Genomic DNA, 27,330 nt, shown 5'->3' with positions numbered 1-27,330 from the left:
CACTGTAGTATGTGAGCATCTTCCAGTACTTCATTAAGTGACCCGACTAATGCCTGTCATGTGAGGTGTGCTTTCTCTCACCCCCTCTCCAACTCCCCCCTCCCTCCAGTAATTATCCTTCTTCTAAACTACTGAAAACACGGCTGCATATCTGTAAAGTAGACACTGTATTGGGGGTCTTCAAACACCAAGGGCAAAAATCATAGCTCCCGTCAAGTTAATGGAAGTTATGCCATTGACTTTGATGAAGCCAGGATTTCATCCTGACTGTATAACCCACTTCAACTGGTCTAAAAGTGGCCACTTCTGAACATTTTGGTCTTAAATCTGAATTCTTACTTATTCATGGAGGATAGGTCCATCAATAGCTATTGGCCAGGATGGGCAGGGATGGTGTCCCTAAACTCTGTTTGCCAGAAGCTGGGAATGAGCAACAGGGGATGGATCACTTGATGATTACCTGTTCTGTTCATTCCCTCTGGGGCACCTGGCATTGGCCACTGATGGAAGACAGGATACTGGGCTAGATGGACCTTTGGTCTGACCCAATATGGCCATTCTTATGTTTTAATTAGTCAAGCCATCCAATTGTCTTTGTTGCTCCCTCCTCAGTTGCCTCCACTTTTTCAATTGGCATTAACAGGTGGGTTCTGCAAGGAGGACAAGGACTATGGAGAGTGACTGATCTTCTTTTGCTTAATGGTTGTCTCTCCAGAAAGCGGGGGTGGCTACACAGTCAAAGCCTGTCCTCTCCACCTCTTGGGGTTAAGTATAGACACTTCTCTTCCTGGTGGAGACTCAAAAACCTTTCACCAACACTGAAAATGTATTTTATGCCAAGCTGCAAGGAGCTAGAGTGGCTTCCAGCAGGTGGGTTTTAAAGCCAAAAACAATCTCAGGCCTCATTAAAGTCAGTGGGTGTGCCAGACAGTCTCTTCTGGCTCAACAGAAAGAGCCGTCAAGCCCTCTTTATGCAGTAAAGACAGCAGGAAACAATGGTGGCTACTACCTGAGGCACTACCCGCATGTGGCCATGGCTGAGCAGGTAGTGAACCCAGGTAGACTCAGGTCAGCTGACTCAGGCTCGTCTGGCTTGGGCTAAGGGGCTGTTTAATTGCAGTGTAGCTGTTCAGACTCAGGCCACAGCCCAAACCCTGGGACCCTCCCACCTTGCAGGGGCCTAGAGTCCATGCATCTATACTGCAATTAAACAGCCCCTTAGTCAGAGCCCCTCAAGCCCAAGTCAGCTGACATGGGCCAAATGCAGGTTTTTAATTGTAGTGTAGACATTCCCTAGCCTGACACGGCTTTCCCTGATGGCAAGCGCAGAGTCTAGGTTATTGGCTGCAAGCTGTGTGTGTGGGTGGCAGAAAGCCAGGAGAAGATGTTACTGTGACTCTCAGAGGAAGCAGAGAGGCAGCTCTGTGCTCCTTGGGCACAGAGCTCACTGGAGTGGCACATTTGGGGACTTCTGAGCAAGGAAACTCCCTGTTCTCTGTTTGTATTGTGGTCAAGGAAATAGGACTTTGGGGACGCTTTTGTAAATCAACTAGATTATCCCAAAGAATAGAGCTGACTCATACCAATTTCATTATAATGGAAACTACCTGCCAATTATTCAGGACCTTGGCAAATGGGTTGGCCCAGAAGAACATCAATTATAGCCTACAGATAAATCCTGTTTTGTCCTTGCCCTCTCATACTTGAGGAAATTTCTGAAAAGTCCTTTCCTGACTTGTAATCTTGAGCCCTCTCTGGGGAAGCCCTGGTGTTTGATGTTATAACAACCCTTCACATTTATATGGCACTTTTCTTCTTCAGTGATTTTAAAACATTAATCAATCTTCACAACTACCCCACAAACACAAAGGTGTTGTTATACCCCATTTTACAGATGGTGAAATGGAGGCCCAGAGATTAAGTGTCTTGCCCATGGCAACAGAGGGAGCTAGTTAAAGCCAGGGTTGGTACTTTGTGTCAAAGTTGGGACCAGAACTAAGGGGCTGCTGGTTCCCTACCCTGTTAAGCTTCCCAATGATTTCATTCACTGAAGCGTAGCTACAGTCCAAGAAGTCACTCTGTAAAAACAGCCCCTTATCAGCTCCCACCCTCTCATCCAAGTCATGTGCGATTAGTTCACTGACACAAACACCACTGGCAGAGACAAAGCAGCTGCACGAGCCAGTCGCGATCTGATACAGCTCGTGCCTTTGCAGCACCTTTCCTCCAGTAGCCATGTTCTAGCTGGTTCTAGGAGCCTGGCTGTTGGGGATGGGTTACAGAGCAGAACAAGAGAGCACAGCTTGAGTGTCAGCTATCAGGTGGAGCTGGCTGTGTTGGTAATTAAAAAAAAAAGCCAGCCTGGATTATAATTATAAGCAGAATCAGCTTGACATGGAAGTCAGAGGTGGAGAACAAATAAGGGACACCGGGAATCATTCCCGGGGGTGGTTTTTCTTTTTTGGATCGCTTTACAGGAAATACAGCAGCATGAAGCCTGTAGCTCCCTAGCATTCAGGGCCTCCCACATGGAAGCCCTATACTCTGCCTATATTGGGTTCGCTACATCCCAGCACTCCACCCCCAAACCCTTGTAACGTCATAATCACACTTTAAAATTCAGGCTACAGACATTCCTTCCATCCAAGCACATAGCGTTTGCTGTAGCGCAGGGGTGGGAAAACATTTTGGGCTGAGGGCCTCATCGGGTTTCCAAAATTGTATGGAGGGCCAGTTACGGGAGGCTGTGCCTCCCAAAACAGCCAGGCATGGCCTGGTCCCCATCCCCTATCTGACCCCCCCTGCTTCTACCCCCCGACGGCCCCCCGGGACTCCTGCCCCATCCAACCCCCCCGTTCCCTGTCCCCTGATGGCCCCCCGGGACCCCTGCCTCATCTACCCCTCCCTGTCCCCTGACTGCCCCCAGAACCCCTGCCCCTTACTGCCCCCCGGAGACCCCTGCCCCCATTCAACCCCTCTGTTCCCCACCCTCTGACCGCCCCAACCCCTATCCACACCCCCGCCCCCTGACCACCCCAAACTCCCCTGCCCTCTATCCAACCCACCCTGCTCCCTGCCCCTTACCGCGCTGTCTGGAGCACCAATGGCTGGCAGCACTACAGCCGTGCCGTCCGGCTAGAGCCAGCCACACCACCGCACAGCACAGAGCCGGCGACGCAGTGAGCTGAGGCTGTGGGGGAGGGGAGGGGGGCTAGCCTCCCAGGCCAGAAGCTCAGGGGCCGGGCAGGAGGGTCCTGCGGGCCATAGTTTGCCCACCTCTGCTGTACTGGTACAATCTCTAGTGATTTGAAGTCTTGCAATATTCAGCGTTTTTCTTTAAGCCCCAACTTCTGGATTCAGGAGGTGGCAGGAGCATCTCAAGCTTCATTGTTTAAAAGAAGAAAGATTGTAGACATTGTGGTTGTGGAGAAAAGCTTGAAAATGCAAAACAACTGCCCGTCCAGTGCAGCAAATAAAAAGAACACGGTGTTTATTTTTTGAATCAGATGCTTTTAAAGCCAATGTCATGATTTCTGGGGAGGGATGACTTGTGATTTTTGAACACTTGAAGTTGGCAAGACTGCTGCAATTTTTTGAATATATATAATTCTTTTGGTCCAGACGTTTCCAAGACAGTTCTCTCATACTGACTTCATAAATATATGGTAACTTTTTAAAATAAAATAAAAAGAAACCTGTACTATATCTTCTGTCCTGATAGTCGAGTCAGATGCTTAGGATTTTGCCATAGTATGTTTCCTAACTCCTCCCTCCCCCCATCTCATTCTTGCTGTTATTTACAATAAACCCTTGGAAACTGAGATGCAAATTTGTTTCCCATTTTCCCAAATGTTTAGTTCATAATCTGGAATATGCCAGGCTCATACTCCGGAATATAACCTGCTGTGCGAAAAAGAGATTCATTTCTTCTTTTGGGAGGAAATATTCATCTATCATTCCATTTAAAACTGTTCTTACTCTGCATTCAAAGTGCAATTCATTAAAATCCTCGTTGTGGTAAACAAGCCATTATTTTGCCTGTGAACCACAAGAGATGAATTGGGAGGGGCGGGGGGCGAGTAATGTTCTCACCGCAGACCCTAAGCACTGAAAAACAGACTGGAGAGAGCATGGTGTAGTGGTTAGAGCAGCACCTGGGCCCCAGAACACAGGACTCTGGTTCTGGCTCTGATGCTCAATCATAGCGTGAAACAGGGCAGTCACTTAGGGGCAGATTTTACAGGTATTTAAGCACCTAAAGATGCAGATAAGTACTTTTGAAAAGCCCAGCTGGTGCCTAGGCCTAACTGCCATTGAAAATCATTGGAGTAAAAGATGCCTAGGCATCTAAATACCTTTTAAAATCTGATCCTTAATTTTTGTGCCTCATTCTGCCCATCTATAAAATGGGTATAAACAGCCCCACAGGGTGCTGTGATGCTTATTTAATAATACTTAGCATTCTTCATCTTCAAACACTTTACAGATGTTGACTCATTAAGCCTTCCCACCCCCCATATGTATCAGGGGGGTCAGTAGTGTTAGTTTCTCTATCTGTAAAGTGGGTCTAAGGCAATGAAGGGCTAGATCCCTCAAACCTTACCCCTTCAAATAGCCCTTTAACTTCAATAGAACTACTGGCAAGAAGGAATAAAAGGAGTAAGTGGGCAAAGGCTACTAAAAAGGATTGATTACAGAGAGGTAGTGTGGTCCAGTAGATCAGGCCCTGGACTGAGATTACAGAGACTGTGGTTCTACGCCAGCTTTTCTACTATCCTGCTGGCTGTCCTTGAGTAAGTCATTTAACTTGTCTGTGCCTTTGTTTCCCCTCCCAACTTTTGTCTATTTAGATTGGACCTAGCTCGATGGAGCCCTAATTCTGGACAGGGCTGCTAGCTGCTGTAATACAAATGATAAATTAATTGACCTAGACACACGAAGTTATTTCAACACTGTACTCTGCTCCCTTTTCCTTTCTGCAAATGTAGGTCTGAGTGAGTTCTCGTTAACAGAAACCTTAGTGGGAAAAAAAGTATTGCAGACACTCATTCAGGAGTTAGTGGCACAAATATTCATGTTGGAAGCATTTTTGTGGCCAGCTTGAAAGCTCTTTGTGGATTTGGGAGTTATTCAGGCAGGGAGCAGAAGTAATATCATGCAGCTCAGGTGATCAGACTGATCACAGAGCCCTAATCGTGAATAGCAGATACTCAAAGAAATAAATTGCAAAGGCAAAAAAGTTCTCAAGCTGCCCTATGGAGTGAAATATCTTTGCACAAACAATCCCTTGAATGATGAACACATCTGTAAAAATGGAAATCTGTTCCTGGTGAACCCACTAAAAATGAAGGGTTAAATTCATGGAAAAGGGGTTTGTTCAGCTGTACTAAAGACTATTCATGTGAATGATTTGTTACAGGAGGGGAGCCTAAATGACTAGCCCGTGATCTCCGAGGGGAGGTATTAGCAGAAGAGGCTTCAGCTCAGGAGTTCTCAGCTCACTAGATCATGCCTCTGTGTTTTAACCTAATTTTGCATTTACATGGCACCTCTCATCTGAGCATCTCAAAAGTGCTTTGCACCCTATCAATTAATTAAGCTGTACAAAATCCCTGTGGAGCAGGTCAGGTATTTGCTATTATGTACCAACAATAATAAAGCCATTAAAAAATCACTGGCAGACATTTGTTTGAGCTTCTCAGATATGAAGAGCTATACACACAAATTATTATTTAGTAAGCTGTTGACACAGAGGCCAGGGCTTGATTTGAGGTTTTTTAATACTGGTCTCCCTTTTAGCACCTCCCTTGTGCAAATGAACACAGGTGTTCCCATAATTACTTGTGGGCATAATTTATGCCACTTGGACATATAAGTACTTGATTTGCAGCCAGCAGATGGGTTAGTACCTGGTCAAAAAAAAATCCAGTTAAGGCTGGGCAGAAAGTTAGGCTCTGAAAGTGGACAAAAAGCCCAAGACTCGCTTGATTCCACAGCACAAGAGTGCTCTAAGCAGACTGAGCTGTGCTAAATGGAAAATGCCACCTGCAAATGGCCAGATTCACAGCTGGTGTAAATCAACAGAGCATTAGTGAAGTGGCTAGCGCTATGCTAATTGACATGAGCCGTGCCTCTGGCCCCAGAGCTACCCTTTTTCACACACAAAGGATCCAGATCAGACAAGTGGGGCACCGTTCTGCAATGCATAAGAAGTGAGAAAATTGCAGAACGGTTCAGGTGGCCAGCAGGATTGTCATTTCAGCAGGACAGGTGTTTGGTTCAGCTCAGGTCAGCTCCCAAAGAGGTATTGTGCTGGGGAGGTTCCTAACATTAATGCTGGGGCGGGGGAGGGTTCCAGATCTTTTGTGAAATAATTTCAGCTAATTACAGCTTGCAGAGTCCAACATTGTAGAGTCTGCAGAGTGGATGTTCACTGAGGACCCGACATTGCAAAGTGCTAAGCTCCCTCAACTTCTACCGACTTCGGCCCCAAGCACCTCACTGGATCACACCCTTCCATTCTCCAGTTTCTCTGTTTTAAAGCTCTAGCAGAGTTACACACCCTGCTTTTACTGTCTATCTATAGGCTAGCAGAAACAGCTGTTGAAGTAAAGGTGAATAACAACACGCAGGCTGTTCTTTGATTCACAGCCTCAAAAATCTCACTAGGCAAATGGAGTTTAACCTAATTACCTAGCCACAGTTGTCGCAAAGTGCAGGCAATGTCTCAGGGGAAGCAAATCCAGGTTCACACATGGGGTCAGTCCAATATTGTTTTACTGGCACAGTTCTAACATTGGCTTCACACTTAATGAAACGGCTTTGAGAGCCACTGGCCCCCACCAGCAACACTTGGCTTCTTGGGATGGGGCTAGAGATTGTCTGAACTGCCAAATTTGGATCCATGTCTGGATTTTGTTCCACCCACCAGCATTTGTTGGGGCTTGGAGATGGCCTGTGGGGGATCAGCCACAAAATTCTGACCTAGGCGAACGTTTAGATTCCAACCCCCACTACCGCAGATTAGGGGTATTTGGTCCATTAGAGAAACAGGATCCAGTTATGAAATTTAGATCCAGGTTCAGATTCCCCAAAGTTTGAGATATATAGATCTGAACCCAACCCCAGAGCTGAGAATCTAGTTGCACCTGTACTGCAGGATCATAGTAGTTACTGAGGGGTATTTTGGTATGTAACTGCTCGGCTCTTTTCTATAAACTGCCCTTTAAGGAACATACCACATGAGCTAGTCCAAGATAGCCACCGTTACTGAGCTAATCACACACACTGTGCTCTCTCTAATGGAGATTTTGCATTGGTTCTTTCTTTGCTGTTTCTGAGTAACAGCCGTGTTAGTCTGTATTCGCAAAAAGAAAAGGAGTACTTGTGGCACCTTAGAGACTAACCAATTTATTTGAGCATAAGCTTTCATGAGCTACAGCTCACTTCATCGGATGCATACCGTGGAAACTGCAACAGACATTATATACACACAGAGATCATGAAACAATACCTCCTCCCACCCCACTGTCCTGCTGGTAATAGCTTATCTAAAGTGATCATCAAGTTGGGCCATTTCCAGCACAAATGCAGGACAGTGGGGTGGGAGGAGGTATTGTTTCATGATCTCTGTGTGTATATAATGTCTGTTGCAGTTTCCACGGTATGCATCCGATGAAGTGAGCTGTAGCTCACGAAAGCTCATAGAATCATAGAATATCAGGGTTGGAAGGGACCCCAGAAGGTCATCTAGTCCAACCCCCTGCTCAAAGCAGGACCAATTCCCAGTTAAATCATCGCAGCCAGGGCTTTGTCAAGCCTGACCTTAAAAACCTCTAAGGAAGGAGATTCTACCACCTCCCTAGGTAACTCATTCCAGTGTTTCACCACCCTCTTAGTGAAAAAGTTTTTCCTAATATCCAATCTAAACCTCCCCCACTGCAACTTGAGACCATTACTCCTCGTTCTGTCATCTGCTACCACTGAGAACAGTCTAGAGCCATCCTCTTTGGAACCCCCTTTCAGGTAGTTGAAAGCAGCTATCAAATCCCCCCTCATTCTTCTCTTCTGCAGGCTAAACAATCCCAGCTCCCTCAGCCTCTCCTCATAAGTCATGTGTTCCAGTCCCCTAATCATTTTTGTTGCCCTTCGCTGGACTCTCTCCAATTTATCCACATCCTTCTTGAAGTGTGGGGCCCAAAACTGGACTCAGTACTCCAGATGAGGCCTCACCAATGTCGAATAGAGGGGAACGATCACGTCCCTCGATCTGCTCGCTATGCCCCTACTTATACATCCCAAAATGCCATTGGCCTTCTTGGCAACAAGGGCACACTGCTGACTCATATCCAGCTTCTCGTCCACTGTCACCCCTAGGTCCTTTTCCGCAGAACTGCTGCCTAGCCATTCGGTCCCTAGTCTGTAGCTGTGCATTGGGTTCTTCCGTCCTAAGTGCAGGACCCTGCACTTATCCTTATTGAACCTCATCAGATTCTTTTTGGCCCAATCTTCCAATTGGTCTAGGTCCTTCTGTATCCTATCCCTCCCCTCCAGCGTATCTACCACTCCTCCCAGTTTAGTATCATCCGCAAATTTGCTGAGAGTGCAATCCACACCATCCTCCAGATCATTTATGAAGATATTGAATAAAACCGGCCCCAGGACTGACCCTTGGGGCACTCCACTTGATACCGGCTGCCAACTAGACATGGAGCCATTGATCACTACCTGTTGAGCCCGACAATCTAGCCAGCTTTCTACCCACCTTATAGTGCATTCATCCAGCCCATACTTCCTTAACTTGGTGACAAGAATACTATGGGAGACCGTGTCAAAAGCTTTGCTAAAATCAAGAAACAATACATCCACTGCTTTCCCATCATCCACAGAACCAGTAATCTCATCATAAAAGGCGATTAGATTAGTCAGGCATGACCTTCCCTTGGTGAATCCATGCTGGCTGTTCCTGATCACTTTCCTCTCATGCAAGTGCTTCAGGATTGATTCTTTGAGGACCTGCTCCATGATTTTTCCAGGGACTGAGGTGAGGCTGACTGGCCTGTAGTTCCCAGGATCTTCCTTCTTCCCTTTTTTAAAGATTGGCACTACATTAGCCTTTTTCCAGTCATCTGGGACTTCCCCGGTTCACCACGAGTTTTCAAAGATAAAGATTTCATGCTCAAATAAATTGGTTAGTCTCTAAGGTGCCACAAGTACTCCTTTTCTTTTTGCTGTTTCTGTTACTCTAAAACAGCGGTTCTCAAACTGTGGGTTGTGATCCCGTTTTAATGGGGTCGCCAGGACTGGCATTAGACTTGCTGGAGCCTGGGGATGACACTGGAGCCCGAGGCCCACTACCTGGGGCCAAAGCCCAAGCCCCACCTCCCAGAGCTGAAGTCGAAGCCCGAGGGCTTCAGCCTGGGTGGCAGGGCTCAGGTTACAGGCCCCTGCCTGAGGCTGAAGCTTCCCCCACACACACACCTGGGGTAAAAGAGTATATGTCAACGCTTTTCCTGTGGAAAGAACACAACAGTAAAAGACAGAAGGCTCATTAGATCACCAAGTCCACACTTTGCCAGTGTAGATTTAACACATTAAATCTCAGCCAAAAAAGATGTGGCTGCATGATACCTCCTAAGGGGACGCAAGTACCTTTATAGCAATTCCATTGAGACGGTATTTGCTATTTATGCTACACATGCATATTTACTACATTGCATAATCTTGTTGATGTTTTTCCCTTCTGAGAGCCAAATTGTGAAGTCAGTGGGAGTTTAGCCCTAGAACTGAGTAATATATGTCAGGGTTTGGCTTCAGGTCTGCCTAGTTAATCTCTTGTATTGATTCTGGCTTTTTTATTGTAATTATCTCTTCCTTCCCGTGATTTAATTTTGCTGTGGTTTTGATTTATCACTTTGTTTTTGTGAAAGTTCCTGTCCCAGGTTTTCAAATCTGAGTCTCCTAAATCCATATTATTGAGCCTAATTTAAAATCTGGCCAGACTTTCAGAAGTGCTGAGCACCTACTTCTTCAATGCACTTCAATTGGATTTGTGAGTTCTCAGCACCTCTGAAAATCATGTCCGACTGATTTTGGTGCTTAAATATAGATCTAGGCACCCAGGTTTGAAAAGTTTGGTTTGTGGATACTTAGTCTTTGGTAGTCACTATTTTAATATGCAATCAAAGGAATTAGATTGCTACTATTATTAGGGCTGTCAAGCGAATCAAAAAATTAATCACGATCAATTGCTCGATTCAAAAAAATTAATTGCCGCTCGATTAATCACGCTGTTAAACAATAATAGAATACCATTTATTTAAATATTTTGGATGTTTTCTACATTTTCAAATATATTGATTTCAATTACAATACAGAATACAAAGTGTACAGTGCTCACTTTATTTTTTATTGCAAATATTTGCACTGTAAAAAAACAAAAGAAATAGTATTTTTAATTCACCTAATACAAGTACTGTAGTGCAATCTCTTTATTATGAAAGTAGTACTTACAAATGTAGAATTATGTACAAAAAAACCCTGCATTCAGAAATAAAACAATGTAAAACTTTAGAGCCTACAAGTCCACTCAGTCCTACTTGTCCAGCCAATCACTCAGACAAATAAGTATGTTTACATTTTCAGGAGATAATGCTGCACGCTTCTTGTTTACAGTGTCACCTGAAAGTGAGAACAGGCATTTGCATGGCACTGTTGTAGTTAGTGTCGCAAGATATTTACATGCCAGATGCAATAAAGATTCATATGTCCCTTCATGCTGCAACCACCATTCCAGGGGACATGCCTCCATGCTGATGATGGGTTTTGCTTGATAACCAGCCAAAGCAGAGAAGACCAACGCATGTTCATTTTCATCATCATGAGTCAGATGCCACCTGCAGAAGATTGATTTCTTTTTTGGTGGTTCAGGTTCTGTAGTTTCCGCATGACAGTGTTGCTTTTTTAAGACTTCTGAAAGCAAGCTCCACACCTCATCCCTCTCAGGTTTTGGAAGGCACTTCAGATTCTGAAATCTTGGGTTGAGTGCTGTAGCTATCTTTAGAAATTTCACATTGGTACCTTCTTTGCATTTTGTCAAATTTGCAGTGAAAGTGTTCTTAAAACAAACAACATGTGCTGGATCATCATCCGAGACTGCTATAACAGGAAATATATGGCAGAATGCGGGTAAAACAGAGCAGGATACATGCAATTCTTCCCCAAGGAGTTCAGTCACAAATTTAATTAACGCATTATTTTTTTAACAAGTGTCATCAGCATGGAAGCATGTCCTCTGGAATGCTGGCCAAAGCATGAAGAGGCATATGAATCTTTAGCACATCTGGCACATAAATATCTTGCAACGCCAGCTACAACAGTGCTATTCTCACATTCAGGTGGCATTGTAATTAAGAAGTGGGCAACATTATCTCCCATAAATGTAAACAAACCTGTTTCTCTGAACAATTGGCTGAACAAGAAGAAGGACTGAGTGGACTTGTAGGCACTAAAGTTTTACATTGTTTTGTTTTTGAGTGAAGTTATGTAACAAAGAAAATCTACATTTTTAAGTTGCACTGTCATGATAAAAAGATTGCACTACAGTACTTGTATGAGGTGAATAGAAAAATACTATTTCTTTTGTTTATCATTTTTACAGTGCAAGTATTTGTAATAAAAAATAATATAAAGTGAGCCTGTACACTTTGTATTCTGTGTTGTAATTGAAATAGATATATCTGAAAATGTAGAAAAATATCCAAAATATTTAATAAATTTCAGTTGGTATTCTATTGTTTAACAGTGTGATTAATTGCAATTAATTTTTTCAATTGTGATTAATTTTTTTGAGTTAATCACATGAGTTAACTGCGATTAATCGACAGCCCTAAATTATTATGTACTTATATGAATGTATGCAACAGCCTGAATACAATTATTCCAAATAGATAAACAGACCGATGGATTTTAAAATGACTTCTTCGTGGTGCAGTATGTTTTTTCTGACAGATTAAGACACTCACCAAAGCAAAACACTTGGCGGGCCATATGCAGAAGAGAGAGCGCCATTGCCACAAGTGACCGCTAATACAGAGCATCTTTCTCTGGCAAAGGGAAGGCTAGTCAGAGCAGGTGCACTAAATTAAACTTTTGGCTCTGAGGTTTTCATTCAGAATAGCAATAAACTCTTGCTCTTGGATTATAGGAATGCTCTCTCTATTACAGTGGCTGCTTCAGAGTCAGGCAAACAAATGAAATTTTGATAAGCTGATTTGCCAGTGATGTTATTACAGTTATTTTTAGTCCCTTCACAGCACAACCTGACAGCATTTCACTTTATTACTTGGAGTCTTGTTGGTTGAGATGAATCTCAGAAATTTGCTCCTTTTTTAATGCGAGGCTCTTGCATGGACAGTTGGAGTTTGAGCAGCTGCTGGAAGCCTGGTGAGATAAGGCATGTGTTTATGGCTCTACTCACACTTCTAAATAATAGTTTTGCAATTTATGGGCGTGATCCTGCGTTCTTACTTACAGATGAGCCAAGATTTTTCACTTAACTGTCAAGGGTGCATAGACTGTGTGCTGGCCCTCTGCAGAGGAGTGAATTTCATCCTAAATTTGCGTGAATAATTACGTTAGCAGACCAGACAGAGATAAAGCGATTCTATTATAGCTGCATTTTAGTTAATGTACAATAATGCAGAACCATGAAAACCCTGTCTCTTTCCATTTGTTTCATTTTGATTTATGCATCTTGTCAAAGTTGGTTCTGAGGTTTGTGGCTGACATCTTAATTTTGTGCCACCTTAATCTAAAGATAAGAAATAAAACAAAGTCTCCCCTCCCCAATTTTTTTCTACATATGGTCACTATCAAATATAACCCTCAGTAAACAGACTAGCAGGAAATCATGAGCAAAGCATTTGAAGAGAGAGATTCACAGTAACTCATAGTTCCACATTTTTTTTGTCCTTCCTGACCGAAGAGGACGCTGGTGACAGTATTATGTCTGGTGAGTACCATTGGGGAAATAAAGGCCGATGTACAAGTGGCAGTCCTTTCTGGTAGCTCAGTGAGGCAAGAGAGATTACGGTCTGTGCCTGCGAGGCCACTGTGGTTTATGAATCAGCCTCTGTGCCTCCAGATCCGTAACGCGGTGAATCTCGAACTAGGAAACCGCATCGTTGACTACTGCTTGCCAGCGTGATCTGTTGCTGACGACTCCCAGCTGTCAGCATCAGTGTTGCACTGTTTCAAGTTATGCTTCAGAAAGTCCCTGAAGTGTTTCTTCTGGCCAACTCGTGTGCAGTTCGCCACAAAGCAACTGGTTTGGCATTCTGGTGTCATCCACCCTTAACATAAGACTAGCCCAGCATAACTGTGATGTGACAAGCCTGGCTCCAATCCCTGCGGAGTGACTGCTTTCCAGAAGCTCATCAGTGATCACTTTATCCTGCCATGTGATGGCACGCAGGTGTCATAAATGGAACTTATCTAGCAACTTAATGTGATGCCTGGAGCAGGTCCAGGTCTCACACCCATGCAACATGTTTCACAGCACAACTGCTTTATAGCCTTTTAACTTGGTTTGAAGCTTAATGCCATATTGCTGCCAGACTCTGCCTGGTAGTCTGTCAAATGATGAACCGGCTTTGTCGATATGACTTGTCAGCTCCTTGGCTATAGTAACATTTGACAATATGTTGTCAAGATAGCAGAAGTCTGTAACAGCATTCAGCTGTGGGTTGCTGATGGCAACTTCTGGTTTCATGTAAGGTTCCCCTGGGGCAGGCTGATAACTGTCTTGTTCAGACTGATTGTCAGTCCATACCTTTCTGCACACTCTGCGAATCTGACCATAATCAACCGTGTCTCTTCTACAGTAGTGCCTGTAGGGCACAGTCATCAGCATACAGCAGCTCATGAACAATTGCCTTAAAGACCTTGGTGGAAGATCACAGCCTTCTGAGAATAAATAATTTCCCAGAGGATCAGAAACATATGCTGATGCCGGTATTTGGGTCTTGTGTATCCTCATCAAGCATCACTGCACAAAAGAGATTGAAGAAGAGTGGACCAATTATGCAGCCCTGCATAACATGATTAGTGATAGAAATGGGTCTGACAGAACACCATCTACACAGACTCATCCAAGCATTCCATCATGAAATCGCCTCACAGTGTTGGTGAATTTTTCTGGACAACCAAATTTATGTAGTAATTGCCAAAGCCCAGGTCTACTGATGGCATCAGATAAAGTTAGTGTAGAGGTCTTGTTGCTGTTCTTTGCATTTTTCCTGCATCTGACAGGCTACAAATATCATGTCTGCTGTTCCCCATGTTGGAACCACACTGTGACGCTGGCAGCATGTGATTAACAATGTTGCATATCAGATGATCAAAGAGTATTCTAGCCAGAACCTTTCTGATGATGGAAGGTAACAAGACAGAGCGATAGTTTCCACAGTTGGATTTTTCACCTTTCCTCTTGTACATGGTGACAGTGATGGTAGGACTCCATATATTGAGAAATAGCCCGTGTAGTTGCCTCAGCAGGATCTCACCTCCACACTTGAATATTTCTGCAGGAATGCGATCAGATCCAGGAGCCCTGCAGTTCTGCATGGCACTGATTGCAGTGCTGATTTCATCAAGAGACAGGGCTGCGTTCATGTTGTCATTATATTGACATATGCAACTCAGGAGCATTTCCCTGGAAATTTAACCCTATGAATTTTCAATCAATGGCATTTATAGACGTTATCTAAAGTGATGTCACTGAGGTTTAAATTTCTCAATCATTTCCAGCACTGAAGCATCAGATTAAAAAGTTATTAGACATTTATCAAAGAGAATAGGTTTGAATCATCAGATTAGGAAGGAAATTGACATTAGCTCAAAATTTCCACATACATTTCCATGCTGGGATTTTTCAGGGTAATTGTTGGCTTTTTGGGTTAAATAACAGCAATCTTATGGGGCTCTACAAGCCACATATCTAACACTGATGGATCCTACTGCTTCATCCCTTTTCAGGTCACACTATACATTCCACCACTATCTTGGGAGCATGTTAAACACCAGCTACTAACAATAGATATTTTTAAATCAGCAAATCCAGATAACTTTCATCCAACAGTTTCAAAAGAGCTGGCTGAGAAACTTGCTGGACTGTTAATATTGATTTTCAATAAGTCGTGGAACACTGACAAAGTTCCAGTGTTCTAGGCTAGAGGAAAGTTCCAATGTTCTAGAGGAAAGGCTAGAGGAAAACCAAAGTTGTCCCAATATTTAAAAAGAGTAAACTGGACGACCTGGGTAATTATTGGTCTGTCAGTCTGACATCGATCCTGGGCAAGATAATGGAGCAGCTGATACAGGACTTAAATAATAAAAGAATTAAAGGATGGTAATATAATTAATGCTAATCAACATGGGTTTATGGAAAATAGATCTAGTCAGACTAACCAGATTTTTTGTGTGTGGATGGAATTACAAGTTTAATTGATAAAGGTAATAGCGTTGATGTAATTTACTAAGACTTCTTTAGAGCATTTGCCCTGATACTACATGACATTTTGATTAAAAAACTAGAATATAAAGTTAACATGGCACATATTAAATGGATTAAAAATCTGACAGGTCTCAAAATATAATTGTAAATGGGGAATCATCTTCAAGCATGTGTTGTACCAATAAAATAAAAACCAGCAGGATCTTATTAAAGGGAAAAAGGCAAAATACCACATTTACTGTGAATACAGAAAGAATCATAGTAAGCAGTTAGTTATAGTTATAACATTCCATTCAATCTCATATTTATTCACACATTCATTCATACAAACATACACACACACACAGGTTCTGCAAGGTTGTTATCATAGTTACCAGCCTTAGAGTTGCTCATGCCAAGCCACTGGCCAGGTGGCCTGGACATGAGGAGGGAGCAGGGCCTTGTCAGATGCTCATCTGATGCTCCTGGAAGTTGGTTTGCAGAATCAGACCCCAAAGTTCTCACTTTTTAGAGTCTATTTTTATAGGAATTTCTTCCTATGCCAGTCTATGGGAATTGCTTCATCATGCTGTTGCTGAATCAATCAGCAGATAGCACATTCCTGACGGCTCCAAGATGTTATCTTGTTCTTTGGTTCTCCCATTCTTGAGGCTGTTGGGTGGATTCCAGTCTGCCCTCCGGGGGGGGGGGGGGTCGTCTGGTTATTTCCACTTGACGCCTTCTTCAGCCGATGGACACTGGATTCTTAGGCTGGCACCTCCCTGATCATTCAGTTATTATCCACACCAAGCATCCATCCACATACATCCTCTATCTCTATTTTAATCACAATTGTTAATACAACAAAAGGGTGGGGAGTCTCTGGGTGCTGTTTCTGTTGTTAGAGTATTGCTTTGAGTCTCTCTCTCTGTGAATTGCTTTGAGAATAGACTCTGTCTTAGAATGTACTAACACAATTAGCAGCTTGCAAGTTTCACACATAGAGGGAGAGAAACAGTACCAAAAACCAAGAGACCTCTTAATTAGTAATACCCTGGAATTTAAACTCTGGGGAATCAAACTCATTTGTGATTTTAATACAGAACTTCTTTAATATGATCCAACATAATCCCCCTTTTGACACTAAGATTTATAATTGTCAGTGTCACTTTCTATGTAGCCTATTCAAGAGAAAGTACTGTGAGACAATTTGAGTTTGTGATTCCAATTCATGCCACATACATGATCCTAGTGATGTATCTTTACTACAAGGTTCTGGGGCAACAGGCAAGGTGAGGCACACCCACTTTTGAGGAGTCCATTCGGTACAACCTCTAGTGTCCAATAGCTTCCCTCCCTCCCCAGCCCACTGGCTCAAGGTCCAGGGTAGCCAAAAGGATCCCATGTGTAATATGGGGAGTGGGTTAACCTTCAATACCTTTGCCTCCAGGGACTGTTGGTGTGCAATTTTGACAACAATTTCTCCCATTAACAAGTCTGGTTTACAATACTGGAAACATATTGCATCCATTCATGTTGATAAGTGTCTAACAATGATCTCTTTCTTTTTTAACAAATGCATCAAACCCTTAATATTTCCCAATATGACCCAGAACATTTTGTGTTCCAAAGTAGCTAGTGCAGGTATCTGCATTTCAGTGCATCCCATAGCTATGCCTGTGTAGTTTCCTATTTCTAATATTTTTTTTTTCCTTATGGATAAGCCATGTGGTAGTATTAAGCCATTACTAAAGATTCCATTGGCCTTTTAGGTTACCCAGACCAATTTGGACCAAGTCTACATTGGCATGTACTTGTTTTTGTATCAGGCTGTCCTGTAGCTGGGACAGAAAGCTTAATTTATTTTTAAGTTCCTGCAGGTCTTCAGTATTTTTTTTTTTAAACACACAACAGTGCTAGCAACAACACAAAACACAAGACAAAACATAGAACACAGAACACAATTTCTATTGTGACAGTAGATTCATGGTATTGGGTTGCTTTTCAGCTGGCAGCTTTTCCTGATTTTCTGAAAGACAAAAAGAACATGTTTCTACCCCTTTTGGGGTGGCAGATTATTGCTTAAAATATTTCTTTTACAAATACCCTTGCTGATTGCAGGCAAAACAGAGAAATTGCCCCCATATTTTCCTGTTTTTGTCCTATAGGCAGGCCAGGTTTCAATGGCTTTTATCTTTTAAGGGTTATGGGGAAATTATCCCACTGTTTAGTCATTAAATCCCTGAGTTTTCCTTCTTATACAGCAGACCAAGTTTATAATGTTTTTCCTGCTGTGTTAAGCTTTAAGTTTTATTTACAGGTAATTGTTAGGATATAGATATTCAGGCCTGTCTGCAAAGGCCTGTACTCTAAGAATTTAGGTGTATTCTTATCACTTGGCTAGTGATAGAGGTATAAAAGAAAGAATCAAAATCACTGTCTGCTGGTGTAAGGGCCTTCTCTTACTGTGACAGTTTGTGGCCCTGTTCTTAGGCTAAGGCCTTTGGCTAAGCAGCAGAGGCAGCCATAAGCTGGGAAGCGACCGGTCACATCCTCACATTCCAAACTAGTCACATTGAAAGAAGGTGCTATTGGGCTGTCAGGCACTATCAGGACAGGATTGTATTCCTATCACCTCCAGAGAAAGGGAAGTGCCTAGAAAATGTAAAAGGAAACTTCGTTTGATAGCATCCTGTCTGGCAAGAACTCACTTATCAATAGCTGGGATGTGAAATCCTCACTTCTGTATTGTTTTGTCATTATAGTTCCCACTTTGCTGTTGTTTGTCTGTATAATCTCTGTCTGGTTCTGTGATTGTTCCTGTCTGCTGTATAATTAATTTTGCTGGGTGTAAACTAATTGAGGTGGTGGGATATAATTGGTTACATAATCATGTTACAATATGTTAGGATTGGTTAGTTAAATTTCAGGAAAATGATTGGTTAAGGTATAGCTAAGCAGAACTCAAGTTTTACTATATAATCTGTAGTCAATGAGGAAGTGACTGGGTGTGGGTTGGCATGGGCATGTGGGTGTGTGAGATGGGAACAGGGAATGGGGGTAAGAAAATTGGAATAATGTTTTGCTAAAGGGGGAGATGGGAACAGGGAATGGGGATAAGAAAATTGGAATCCTGTTTTGCTAAAGGGGGAAATGGGAACAGGGAATGGGAGTAAGGAAGTTGGAATCATGTTTGGCTAAGGGCAGGAATCGGAACAGGGACATAGGTGTAAGGCTCTGTGGTGTCAGAGCTGGGAAGGAGGATACTAAGGAAGGAAACTGGAATCATGCTTGCTGGAAGTTCACCCCAATAAACATCGAATTGTTTGCACCTTTGGACTTCGGGTATTGTTGCTCTCTGTTCATGCGAGAAGGACCAGGGAAGTAAGTGGGTGAAGGAATAAGCCCCCTAACAGTAATAACTGAGAAGCATCATTACCATACGACCTTAAAGGATTTTTCCAAAAATCATACACACTATACGTTGTTACAGGGATACTTATTATCATTAAATTTATTAAAATTATCTTGTTATCCCATGCCTTTTATTTAGACAATTTGTTTGCTGACCAGGTATGTCCTTTATCTGCAGCTCCTTTGTGCTGCTAGTTCTTTCCTTCCTTTATCATTTAGGTAATTTGCATTTTCACAGAAACTTCCTGCTTTTGGATTTAAAGCCATCAGCAGCTCAGAGACTCTATCTTAAAAGGGACACAATCAACTTTCACCAGAGTTTTGATTACTTTTAACTTCTGCTTCCAAAACACACAGCAATCTGAAAAAGAAAACCCAACCTATTGTGGCTCCCTTTGGAGCCCTAATAGCATTTTAATTAAGTAGCATGGTATGTTTGCATTTCTTTTGCCCCTTCTACAATATACCCTGCACATGTTCTGGGGCAAATGCATATTCCTTCCATAGTTTAACTTCTATAACATTATCCAGATCCATTTTTACATAAGGTGTCACTATTTCTTTTGTTGCTTACAGAGTTTTCATGTACCTTTATCAAAGTGACAGTCTGATTACACAGAGCCATTTTAAGACTCACTGTTTCTAACATTGCTTCTTTTTGTTTTGTGCACCTCACCCCTGCTGTTGCTTCAGAGAGGCACTGTCTTTTTTTAATTTTTTTTTTACTACAACTCCCATCTGCTATTTTGTTACAAAAACAAACAAACAAAAAACAAACAAAAAGAATCCAAATTTTTTTTTTATATTCTCCTGATTTTGACTGCCCTGCTGCAGCCACAACTTAAAAACATTTTAAATTTTGTAAAGCATTGAGTTACCTTTTAAGGGTTAAATGCCAAATCCCAAAGCCAAACAACACTAATTACCTGTGTCTAGCAAAAAGGTCTGTCAGTTTTGCAACTTTGAATTAAAGAGTCAAATGGATTTTTAGTGGCATTATTTAAAACAAAAACAAAACTAACTGGTCCTTAGAACTTTACATATTTACACACACACAGACAGATACATACACGTTTTCTTTTCCTTAACATCCCTTCCACACTGCTCTGTTTTTTACATCTTACATTCCCTTTATACATTTGAGGCAGTTAAGTTCCAATAGAACCCTCTTATGTTCTTTTAGCAAATTTGACTAAATTGTCCAGTCAAATGATTTTAATCAGATAGTTTATTTTTGCCTGGCTAATTTACAGACATTCCTTTGGAAAAGGGCCCATTTTTCTTTCAGAATGGCTGCAAAGAAACCAAGAATGCTCTTTCTCTAACACTTTTCCTTTTTAACATTTTCGGTTAAAAGTTGTTTGGGTGAAATACAAAGTTTAACTGCTTAATTCCCTCCAGCCTCTGCAGAGTTAACTTTTTTTTTTTTTACTCTCTTTTCTCTTTGTAATTATGCCTGGGGGTGCCGTACATAGGACCTTCTCCCCCTTTACCTGCCTCCCTCCAGCCTCTGCAGAGTTAACTTTTTCACTCTTTTTGTATTCCTGGAGTGCCTCTTTCACTATTTTCAGCTGGCTTTGGATATTTGTAGCCAGCACCTTCCAATTGTCTGCTCCCTTTTCCATTTGTGCCTTTTCCTCTTTACATGAAGACAAGCGGAGGGAAGAATCCTTACATGCCTCCCACAACAACCAAATTGCTGCTGCATCTCTTTTGGCAGCACTAGAAGGTTTGTATATGAGGATATACTGAGCCAATCTATCCTCTAGGTCCGAAATAGTGCAGACATCAGCTAGGGCTTGTTTAGTCCAAGGACTGTGCCCAAATTTTTGAAGGATTTGTTTAAAAAGTGTAATTTCTTTAACAAAAGGTGAGGTTGGAGTTCCTTCTGACTCCATTCCTCCCTCTAGTACTGGCTTACCCTGTTTTCTTTTAAACATCTTAACATGGATATTTCAATCTCTTTGTCACTGCTGGTATTACTTAGCAAGTGACACAGCCTAGATTCTGAAATCATAGCTTAATCTATGCGTTTTTCCCCTGCTACCTTCCCGGAGGCCAGCAGGTCCCCTGCTACCTTCCCGGAGGCCAGCAGGTCCCCTGCTACCTTCCCGGAGGCCAGCAGGTCCCCTGCTACCCTCCCAGAGGCCAGCAGGTCCAGTTAACCTATTTCTCCCTGCTACCTTCTCAGAGGCCAGCAGGTCTGGTTAACCTATTTCTCCCTGCTACCTTCTCGGAGGCCAGCAGGTCCAGTTAACCTGTTCTTCCCTGCTACCCTCTCGGAGGCCAGCAGGTCCCCTGCTACCTTCCCGGAGGCCAGCAGGTCTAGTTTAATCTGTTTTCCCTGCTACCTTCTCGGAGGCCAGCAGGTCCCCTGCTACCTTCTCGGAGGCCAGCAGGTCTGGTTTAATCTGTTTTCCCTACTACCTTCTCGGAGGCCAGCAGGTCCCCTCCTACCTTCTCGGAGGCCAGCAGGTCTGGTTTAATCTGTTTTCCCTACTACCTTCTCGGAGGCCAGCAGGTCCCCTCCTACCTTCTCGGAGGCCAGCAGGTCTGGTTTAATCTGTTTTTCCTGCTACCTTCTCGGAGGCCAGAAGGTCCCCTGCTACCTTCTCGGAGGCCAGCAGGTCTGGTTTAATCTGTTTTTCCTGCTACCTTCTCGGAGGCCAGCAGGTCCCCTGCTACCTTCTCGGAGGCCAGCAGGTCTGGTTAACCTAATAGAAATGCCTAGCTCACTAGAGCTGGCGGTGTGCACACCAATATTTACAATAACTGAGGTTTTTTACCAATATTCCCCCTTTCGCAATTCTCCACCAAAATGTGATTTTAATACAGAACTTCTTTAATATGATCCAACATAATCCCCCTTATGCTAATCAACATGGGTTTATGGAAAATAGATCCTGTCAGACTAACCAGATTTTTTGTGTGTGGATGGAATTACAAGTTTGATTGATAAAGGTAATAGCGTTGATGTAATTTACTAAGACTTCTTTAGAGCATTTGCCCTGATACTACATGACATTTTGATTAAAAAACTAGAATATAAAGTTAACATGGCACATATTAAATGGATTAAAAATCTGACAGGTCTCAAAATATAATTGTAAATGGGGAATCATCTTCAAGCATGTATATGTCTAGTAGGTTCCAGCAGGGATTGGGTTTTGGCCCTGCGCTCTTTAACATTTTTATCAGTGACCTGGAAGAAAACACAAAACCACCACTGATTAAATTTGCAGATGATACAAAAATTGAGTTGTGAGTGATGAAGAGGACAGGTCAGTAATACAGAGCAATCTGGATCACTTGGTAAGTTGAGTGCAAGCAAGCAATGTGTGTTTTAATACGGCTAAATGAAATTTATACACCTAGGAACAAAGAATGTAGGCCATACTTACGGGGGTGGGGGTGGGGAACTATATAATGGGAAAAAGATTTGGGAGTCATGGTGGATAAACAGCTAAATAGGAGTGCCCAGCGGTACACTGTGGCCAAAAGGACTAATGCAATCCTGGGTTGTAAAAGCAGGGGATTCTCGAGTAGAAGTAGAGAGGTTGTTACTTGTTGGGCACGGTGCAATTGCTGCTTGAATGCCGCGTCCAATTCTTCCACAATTCAGGAAGAATGCTGAGACTGATTAAAAGATTAGAAAGCATGCCTTGTAGTGACAGATTCAAGGAGCTCAATCTATTTCCCATACCAAACAGAAGATTAAGGGATGACTTGATTACAGTCTATAAGTGCCTACATGGGGAACAAATAGTTGATAATGGATGCTTCAGTCTAGCACACAAAGGTCTAACATGATCCAGGGGCTGGAAGTTGGAGCTAGACAAATTCAAACTGGAAATAAAGAACAATTACCAAGGGTCATGGTGGATTCTCCATCACTGGCAATTTTAAAATGAAGACTGGATGTTTTTCTAAAAGATGTGCTCTAGGAATTATTTTGGAGAAGTTCTATGACCTGTGTTATCTAGGCAGGTCAGACCAGATGATCATGATGGTGCCTTCTTGCCTTGGAATCTATGAATCTCTAGATATTTACACTCAATATAATCGGTCTGTGGTCCCCACACATTTTGTGGAAGGATATATCCCTCAACATCTAACTAGTTTTCTTCTGTTCAATACCTGGTAATATACTGCCCTTTAGTATGTGGCATGACAGGTTAATGTTGTGAGAGATGACAAAAGGGCTCCACATGGATGCTAACAAGCAGCAACATTATTGCTTATGAAATAGCAAGTCTTGTTTATCTCCTGAACCAAAGAAAGGGAAACTGGCCTAACAGCTATTAAAACATGTTACACATACAGAGAAAGACACACCGCTTGAAAAGACCTGAAACAAGCTTTCAACATCCCCAAAGGCATTTGGAAAGAGCTTTCACTACCACTGAAAGATAACCACCAAGCTTTTCCACATTCTAAACCATGTGAAAACCATGTGGAACATACTTCTAGCAATCCAGAGCTCCTTCCCAAAGGGACTTTCCATAAGCTGGCCCAAGCAAGGACGGGCATTCTTTACCTGAACAGTATCCGGAATGACTTTTTCTCCCAGTGGAAATAACATGGAACAAGATTTCCATACTCGTCAGAACCCAGAACCAGTTTCCCACACCTCTAGGGCACCCAGCAAAGATTGGCTAAGCATCAAAACCATCTTGGCAGGGCTTTCCACAATAAGAACCATGTTGGATGGACTCACATGTGCCATCCACAACAGACTTTCAGCTAACCAGAACCAAGCATGCATTTAGCCCTAAAGCATCCAGTAGGACTAGTAATAGCCCTAAAAACATCTGGATTGGTATCTAATAAATTCATTAGCTCAATTTACTGCAGGGATTAATTTGGCCCAGTAAGTTTTCCATTATACAGAGACAAAATGAATGGCTTCTTCACTTCAAAGAACTAATTAAATAGTGTTTTCCTTGACACCAAAATACTACTGCTTTGTATTCACAGCACCTTTCAGCCAAACATCTCCAAGTGCTTTTAGAGGATTATCTAAAGCCTACAATGGATTTATTAACATAACATCTCTTTAAATCAGTTTATGTCCATTATACAGAAGGGTAAATTAAGGCACAGAGAAGGTAAGTGACTTCCACCAGGACACACAGCGAATCTGACACAGCAGGGAATAGAAGCCCACAGGAGTGCTAGTCACAAGTTACCTGCTCTAATCACTAGGTTATACTCTCTGTATGAACAGAGATCCTATGTATGGGGGTTGTTGGCTGTTATATAGTTTTCTAACATGCTGTAAAATGTTCTGTCATCCCCCTGAACAGAATTTCCATTCCCTATAAAATAGGTGAACTCTGTTCAGAGTCTTCTCTCAGTTTGAGTCTCTATGCACTTTTGCAGCCTTCTGGATGAGATGCGAGATGGTAGAGTTCCACTATTAACGCCATCCTTTTTAGCAGGGAATGGAGGGACTTGCCAACTGATGCAACAGTGAGGCAAAAACCAAGTTTCTTTAATTCAGAGTGTAACAAAAACAATAATATTGATTACAATTACAAAAAACACCACTTAGAAAAGGACACTGTGCATCCCAAAACATTGCTCAGGCCTCTGTTTGTTCCTAGATAAGTTTCAGCCTTGCTTTTGGATGCAGTGAGTTCTTTTCTGCATACTGTGTGAGCCACAGTTGTAAAATCATTCCATGTCCTGCAACACCTCCTCACTCGGTGTTCCAGTTCAGGAACGGTTCTTCTAACGCACTGCGCCCCTGAAAGGGTCACTCCAAGAGGCAAGAATGAGAACTTCAGAAGAGCTTAGGCACTTTAAAGGTGAATTACAGACATTTTCTTGGGGGACAATGTTGAAAACAATCAAAAGATTGTGCTAGATCCTCCACTGGAATAAATCTGTGTAACTCCCTTAGAGACAAACTTCTAAAATGCCAAATAAGTATACTTGGGTGTGAGCCACAACATTTAGCTCCCAATCTGAGCTTTCCCACAGTTTATTGATGTTCAAATACAGATCCATCTCTACAAATAGACATGTTTCAAAACTAAAACCAGTCCATCTTTTGCTTGCCTAATAAGCTGTGACAGGTTGTACCTCTTTGGCACGCCCTTGGGATGAGAGGGGCACCTCTCTTGTCTTGGACATCCTTCTTTGGATGGCAGCATGACTATCATCTGGGTTCCACTCTTGGGGTACAGCCTTCCAGCTGGACTTCTTACAGAGTCTGCCTTCTTCCTGGTCATGGGAGTGTAGAGGAGTCCAAAAGAAGAAGGCAAAATACCTCCTTGGCCCAGGAAAAGGGGTTGGCCCCAATAATCTCACACAGGCTAAAGACCATGATCTCTTGGGAGGAAGATCTGGGTTCCTTGTCCTTTGTGTGTCCAGACAACCAAGGCCAAGTCCCAGGGCTCCTAAAAGAAAAGTTTATCCCTCTATTTCTTCAGAGAGCTGGTGTTCTCAAGCAGTTTCCCCAGCAAACACCCTGTGTTTCCTGCGGGCCAGGAGCTCTGTGCACTAGCTCTGTATGCCCTTGAAAACCACCCAGCCTGAGTCAGGATCCTCCCTTTTACGGACCCACTCTTCTCTCGGACTACCAAGCCTTACAGATGCAGTGGGTTGGGGCTGATTGGCCCAGAGGAGCTCTTTAACGCCTTCTTGACTGGGGCAGGGAGCTGCCCCACCACACAAGCCCTGAGTTCAGTATTCTGCATTTCCCTACAAATAGCTAGTGGCATCATAAAGAACAACAGTGCTGAAATAACGCAGGAGAAACAGAGTCCTGAGCTCAGAATTACTCAGGGAACGAAGGGATCTTCGGGTTGTGAATCCCAAATAGGCACTCAGAACAGGCTGACTCCATAACTGTTCTTAATGGAGTTCAGGGAACCCCAGTTAGTGTCCAGATTCACTCCACCCCCTTCCTGGGCTTTGGCTTCAAATTCATAAAGATACCACACAACACAAATCTTAGGCTAAGATTACTCCTTTGGCCTGACTGTGCCTAAACTTTCCCATGAGAGCATCCTCTATGCTCGTTCCTTCTTTCTAGAGCACGGGTGGCCAACCTGAGCCTGAGAAGGAGCCAGAATTTACCAGTGTATATTGCCAAAGAGTCACAGTAATACAGCCCCCCATCAGCAGCCCCCCGTCAGCTCCCCCCTGCTCCAGCCCGCAGCACCTCCTGCCCACCGGCAGCCCCGCCAGTCAGCACCTCCCGCCTGCTGCAATCAGCTGTTTCACGTGCACAGGAGGCTGGTGCAGGGGGAACAGTGAGCGCATGGCAGGCTCGGGGGAAGGGGCAGGGGCCTTCGGGAAGGGGTGGAGTGGGGGCAGGACCTGGGGAAGAGCAGGTGTTGAGCAGTGAGCACCCCCCTGGCACACTGGAAAGTTAATGTCTGTAGCTCCAGCCCCGGAGTCAGCGCCTATGCAAGGAGCCGCATATTAACCTCTGAAGAGCCGCACGTGGCTCCGTCCCCACAGGTTGGCCACCCCTGTGCTAGAGAGTCATTCCCACCTCCTTTATCTCCTCAGGATAGGTAATGAGCTGCTCTTGTCACAGTGAGTCAGCAGACTTCTAGCTACTTTAGACAGGGTTGTAACTAGGCTAGGTTTCAAAATCTGATTTTGTTCTGATGCAGAAAATGGAGTCCTTTAGAAATTTTTCCCCCAAAATGAGAGAGAGCAAGAGCAAGCAAGCGAGTGTGAGAGAGAGAGCAATATCCAGTGTTTAGAGCACTCACATGGGATGGGAGACCCGCATTTAAGTCCTTCTTCTCTCTCTGATTTTGACCAGAAAGTCCATCTATATGTTAAAGAGGTGCTGTAGGATTCCTGTGAGCTGCTTTTAAGGAGCTGTGTCCCATAGGAGTATACGATTTACCATAATGCATCAGAGCATTGGTCCAGTGTCCTGTGTCTGATGTCAATGTTGCTAACGTTTCAGGGCAGGGGACACAATCTTGAACCCAGCCCAGTGCAGCTGGCTGCTTCTGATCAAACGAACAGGAGTGGAGAGAATTACATGTTGCCATTTAAGTTACCATCTCTGGTGTCAGAGCTCGCCAAACCAGGTGCACAGCAGGGGCGTAGCCGTGGGTGGGCCACCCACTTAGCATCCAGGCCCACCCAAATCTGAGCAGGAGCACACCCTGGCATACAGCAGCCGCACACAGTGAAGCGGCAAAGGACACACATTAGTGCGCCAGCTGCCCCACCCCCTTTCGCCCGGCCATACCATCAGGCTGCTAACATGCGGGTAGGGGGTGGGTTGGAGAGGATTGGAAAGGATGCAATGGGAACCACCGCCCCATGCAGGAAGCGCAGGGCCTGGGCCCTCCCCCATGCAGAAGGCAGCATGCCCGAAAGTCAGGGCCCACCCAAATTTACACTCCCAGCTATGCCATGGGTGGGCAGCCTGGACGGCCGAGGGT

Source organism: Lepidochelys olivacea (genome assembly GCF_965140295.1).
Source record: "Lepidochelys olivacea isolate rLepOli2 genome assembly, chromosome: 7".
NCBI lineage: Eukaryota > Metazoa > Chordata > Testudines > Cheloniidae > Lepidochelys > Lepidochelys olivacea.
Note: the sequence above shows the minus strand (reverse complement) of the source record.